Source organism: Pinus tabuliformis, chromosome 3_2, assembly GCF_031772625.1.
Source record: "Pinus tabuliformis cultivar Carrire ecotype Pingquan chromosome 3_2, CPIR1, whole genome shotgun sequence".
In the NCBI taxonomy this organism is placed as follows: Eukaryota; Viridiplantae; Streptophyta; class Pinopsida; order Pinales; family Pinaceae; genus Pinus; species Pinus tabuliformis.
In genome coordinates this window covers 919,580,940-919,586,833 of record NC_142302.1, presented here as the reverse complement: position 1 = coordinate 919,586,833, position 5,894 = coordinate 919,580,940, and the positions used below count along the sequence as shown (strand labels likewise).

General features: G+C 36.4%; 1 pseudogene; it reads left to right on the top strand.

Annotated features, from left to right (window-relative positions):
• The first annotated feature begins 2,112 nt into the window (after positions 1–2,112).
• Positions 2,113–5,021, top strand: LOC149183621 (benzaldehyde dehydrogenase, mitochondrial-like; annotated as a pseudogene).
• The last annotated feature ends 873 nt before the right edge of the window (positions 5,022–5,894 follow it).

The window sequence follows — 5,894 nt, the reverse complement described above, 5'->3', positions numbered from 1 at the left end:
CCAAAAGTCCAAGTGCTTAGACTACACCTTCATAAAATGCACCTTCAACTTTGGATGTCCAAAAATAGTAATATCCTAACCCAATATGGCCTATTTTTTTAGATTTGTTTAATTCATTCCTTATAAAATCCTTGCACCTCCTTAAAACTCCATGATAAATCTACTTGAATGGTCACCTTCCAAGTTCCAACACTTCCTTTTGCAACACGAATAAAACACCTATATATGTTGCAACAACCTTGCCAACTTCTTTAGTGGGTTGCACATATATTTCACATTTCTTCTTCACCTTGTAAAGTGATAGTGCAAGGAGAGGGTATCAAATTCAATCAAGGAATGTTCATTTAGTACCACTAACAAGTTGCCTTCCCACAACTTGTCAAATGTATTAAGTTAGCTTCACAACTTCTCATGGTGAATAACGTGCTTGTACACCTCTAAGTGAGACCACGACCCCCAACCCCTCTAACTATTCCACCTCTTAAACCCTTGTTAGAGTCTTTTCGGACGTACACACATGCCTCAAGTAGAACATAACACTAGCATACCAAACTTGCATGCTCGTTCCATCTTTTATTGCCTTGTTGAAACCACATTATCACACTGCTTAAAATGAAATGTTTACATCTTAAGGCAAAAATATATTTTTCTTATGACAACCTAAACTATGTGAGTGACGTGGAGAGGACTCCATTTCCTCAAGATAAAAACATTGGGTCTTACAAACCCATTCACACAACAATTTGAATATATTTAACCTAAAGAAGGGTACATACACTACTCCTTCCAAATTTTTCATATAACTTTTAAGAAACTAAGACACGTTTTTAATTATCAAATCTTTACTATACACTCTCTTTTGTTTACACCCACCTAATATGCAAGAACATTTAAATATTTTCAATACAAAAAAATTAAGAGCACATGTTTCTTTCTTACACTTAAATATTTTCAATACAAAAAACTTGTTTCCTTCTAATAACATTCAAATTCCAATAATATAATATATGTACCTCCATAAATTTTAATAACCTAATAACATTCAAATTTTCCAAAAATACAATACATCTGTCTCCATAAACTTTAACAACAAAATGGTTACATAAAAACGATAATCTTAAAATTAAATTATTGTTAGGATGATCTTTCAACCCCAACCAAAAACACGCATGAGGGCGATAGTTTATCAAATCAAACTAAAATACTTGGTATGAAAGTGAAAATGGACTCTAGTTTATCAAGTGAAAATGGACTCTAATTTATCAAATGAAACTAAAAACTTAGCGTGAAAGTGAAAATAGGCGCTACTTTATCAAATGAAACTAAAAGGTTAAAACTTAGCACAAAATTGAAAATGGGCACTACTTTATCAAATGAAACTAAAAACTTAGCACTAGTTTATCAGATGAAACTAAAAACCTCCCCTTCATTATGCTCTTACCTGAGTTTGAGTTAAGGAGGAAAATTTTGGCATATTTAAAAAAAAGTTAGGCATTAATTTTGTTTAAGAAACCCCTCCCAAACCCAATATTCTTTTAATGTTCTAAAGCAGGTAGTGTTGGTTCACTTTTCAACAGGCAGAAGTGAAAACTAGATTGAAGAGATCAAAGGTTGGAGCGAAAACTAGATTGACGAGATTTATGAATCAGGGTTTTACCAGTAGCAAACCTAGTATTGAACCCCATCCGATCTTCAATTCGTTGATGGTGCCAAGGTATGTTTCATATTTAACTTCACTGCATTTCCCTCATTTTCATTTCCCCCATTTTCAGTCTTCGACGCAGAGAGGAGTACACACATCTTAGGTCTCTGGTTCAACATCCACTATTTTTTGGCATCCACACTTGTATGTTTAGGCTTTAATATTTGTGCTACATTTTTTTTACTGTTTGCAGGCATGGCATTGGCATTTGATGAGTTTGAGAGGCAATTTATCATATTGAAGGAGCAAGTGCAGAAAATCTGAATGAGAGACTTAGATGCTCAGAAGGCCAACATTGCAGCGGTCAGGGCCATCGCGAGAATCCTCTGCACCTCACTCAGCTCCATGCTCCAGAGCCCCTATCTTCACTTCTAGCTCAAGTAGTCTTGTTGGTTGGTACAAGGTCACCCATGGTTGGATTGGCAGCTTCATCACAAGAAGCATCCATAAATAATACTCGGATTCCAATTTTAGGAACAGCAGCAAGTGCTTTGGAAGAACCTATAGCACAACTTGTCCAAGTCAAGTATACACACCTTCTTATCAATGGAAAATTTGTTAATGCAGCTTCTGGAAAAACATTTCCAAGATTGGATCCCAGAATAGGGGATTTGATTGTCAATGTGGCTGAAGGTGATGCAGAAGACGTGGATAGGGTTGTAAGCGCTGCACAAAAAGCCTTTGACGAGGGCCCATGGCCGAAAATGACTACTTATGAGAGATTGTGAATAATGCTCCGGTTTGCTAACTTGCTTGAAAAGCATAATGATGAGATTGCAGCCTTGGAAACACAGGACAATGGGAAGCCTTATGAGCAAGTAGCCTTGGTTGAAGTGCCAATGGCAGTGCAACTATTTCGTTACTATGCAAGGTGGGCAGATAAAATACATGGTCTTATAGTTCCAGTTGATGGACCTTATCAGTCAAACATTACATGAACCTATTCGAATTGCAGGTCAAATCATCCCTTGGAATTTTCCACTACTTATGTTTGCTTGGAATTTTCCATTAACAACTCTTTATGCATCAAAACTTTTCCACGAGGCTGGACTGCCCCCAGGAGTTCTGACTATCATTTTGGGATATGGTCAAAATGTAGCAGGTGCAGTTGCGAGGCACATGGATATTGATAAGGTTGCTTTTACAAGTTCAACTACTACTGGTCAAGCAGTGCTAGAGTTAGCTTCCAAGAGCAACCTTAAGCCAGTGACATTAGAACTTGGAGGAAAGTCCCCTTTTATGGTACGCGATGATGTTGATGTTGATCAAGCCGTGGAGCTCGCTCACTTTGAATTATTTTTCAATCAGGCAAGGAGTTGAATCTCTCAAGTATTTAATCTGCATGGCACTCAATATTATAACATGTTAATCAAGCTGCTGCCCTTTCTGTAGTGTCAATGTTGTTGTTCCAGGTCACGAACCTTTGTACATGAGAGTATCCATGATGAGTTTGTAGAAAAATAAAAAGCTCAGTGTTTAAGTTGGGTTGTCGGTGATCCGTTTAGAAAAGGTGTTGAGCAAGGTACTCAGGTATGTTGTTTTTTTTTTCATTACTTAAGAATTGAATACCTATATTAATGCAAAAATAGAGAAAACAAAGAAAAGTTGCTTGTCTGCATGTAACTAATAGGCAACTGAAAGCGTGATAATCAAATTCCTAATGCATAAATGGGTCCTTTTGAATAAGAAATTCAGCTTCTTATTTGTGCTTTGAGGGGTATCATGGTTCACTGCAAAAAAAGAAATATAGGTCACACTTGAGAATGGAGCTTGTTGTCTGAAAATGTTCTAGGAAATGCTATCTTGTGAAGAAAATGCTGAGCACTTTGATGTATAATTGCTGGTGGTCCCTGCCACACAAGTTTCTTGGTCTATTTGTAAGTTGATTGTTGCAGGATTGACTGATTAACTCTTAAATTGAGACCTTGACTGGTCCTTTGTCCTTGAATTTGCATTGCACTTGCACCATGTTAATGCCCATCAGAACCATTTTGTCATTCTTTACTACGTTCTCCAGTTGGTAATTCACAAAGCTTGATTTTTGAAGTCCTCCTTCCATAAATGACAAAAGAATGACTACTTTACTACTAGCATGTTGGGAAGTATTGAGCTATTCAAAGGATGTTTTGCTTGTAGAAAGTATTCTTTTTTAAATTTGAAGTGTCATCATGTTCTCGATGGCCTTATTTTTATATTGTTAAGAATTTCTTTTGAAACACCGCAGATTGACCAGGATTAATTTAACAAGGTTATGAGTTATATCAAGGCTGGGAGGGAGAGTGGTGCAAAACTTGTAACAGGGGGCGACCAAATTGGTACCAAGGGCTTCTATATTATGCCTACCATTTTCTTAGAAGTTAAGGTATGGGAATAACATTTTGGGGATAATTGCAATTCCGCAAATCTTTCCCCAATTAGTTATGAAAATGCTTACTTTTTATTGGTTTGGTTCTTCTTTTCCACTCTAAACTAGATTTTAACTCTCAAACATGACTAAAATCCACATATATTCGAGATGACATTATTATGGATTTGTTCGCTACTACCTTTAACTGGTGGAACTAGACACAAGTAATAGGAGTGAGGGTATTGTCAGTTCGAGCACAAATTTTCTTTACTGCTTAACATGAATGGGGTCGCAGTACTTATCTTACCTCTGTTTATGTGACAAAAACAAGATGACATGGACATAGCTACTGATGAAATATTTGGTCTAATACAGTCAATTATAAAATTCAAGTAAGTATAGATGATGGCTGAATTGATTCCGAAGATATTGATTTCACAATGTCTGTTTGAATTTTGATTTAAGAACTGTATTTTTGGTGGATACTATTTGTTGCTATCTTGAACACAACTATAGACGAAGTAATAAAACGGTCAAATGCTACTCGTTATGGGTTGGCAGCAGGAGTGTTTACAAAGAATATAGAGACTGCAAACACTCTTACTCGGGTCGGGCATTACGTGTCGAAATAGTTTGGGTTAATTACTTTGACATTTTTGATGTTGGTATACCTTTTGGTAGCATAAAATGAGTGGCACTAGAAGAGAGAAGGGTATCTATAGTCTCAATAACTATTTACAGATTAAAGCTGTTGTCTCTCCTTTAAAGAATCCACCATGTTTTTATGTTGTTAGTTCCTACAAATGGTTCTATTGTGTGGGGGAACATATTTTGTTCTTGATGGTCTTATCAAGTCAGTCTAATTTGAATTTAGCTTTCTCTGTCAATAATAATGTATATGACCTTCATATAGGTGTGATGCTCTTGTTTTCCTATGAACCTGCACAATCGTGTGTCTATAAGATTCTGTAGTTTCAAAATTTGGAACTCAATTATCATGGCCATATCAAATGCGAAATGAAGGGTGTCATAGTTTCTACCATATTTTATGGTTCTTGTTTTTCTGTGAAGGTGCATAGTCATGTCTATGAAAGACTCTAGATTCAGAATTTGGAGCTCAATTATCATGTTCATATCAAAAAAAAAATTGATGTTAGTTTGGAGAAACACAAAAAAAATAAAACTTTTCTGGCAACAGACAAACATCACAGGAAATGGAACAATAGCAACATTACTCGATCATATTATACACTCAATCACAGATAGCAGAAGAGATAAATTGATAGCAGAAAAGAAAAAAATAACTGGAGAATAGAAATCACTTCATATTACACAATAGGCCTGGGCCTTGGCTTGCCTTACTCAAGTTGAGAAAATAAAAATTTATAGAGGCTGATGTTCAGACTGAGAAAATAAAAATTGATAGAGGCTAAAGGAGGATCTAGAATCATGCATGTGATTCAGACGAAGATCTAGAAACAAATGGCAGTGTCATAGGTTTGGCGCGAGTGTGGCGGTGATCGCTAGGATGGCAGAGTGTCGGGGAGTCTATGCTGACATTAGCACAATGTGAGTGAATTTGTCTTCACACTTAACAGTAGTGTCTGTTCACTTTTCAATAGGCAGGAGGGAAAGCTAGATTGAAGAGATCACAAGCGGGATTGAAAACTAGAATGAAGAGATTTACAAATGAGGTTTTTACCAGTAGCAAACCTAGTATCGAACCCCATCCGATCTTCAGTCCATTGATGGTGCCAAGGTATGTTTCATATTTAACTTCACTTCATTTCCCTCATTTTCATTTCCCCCATTTTTAGTCTTCGATGCAGAGATGAGTACACACAT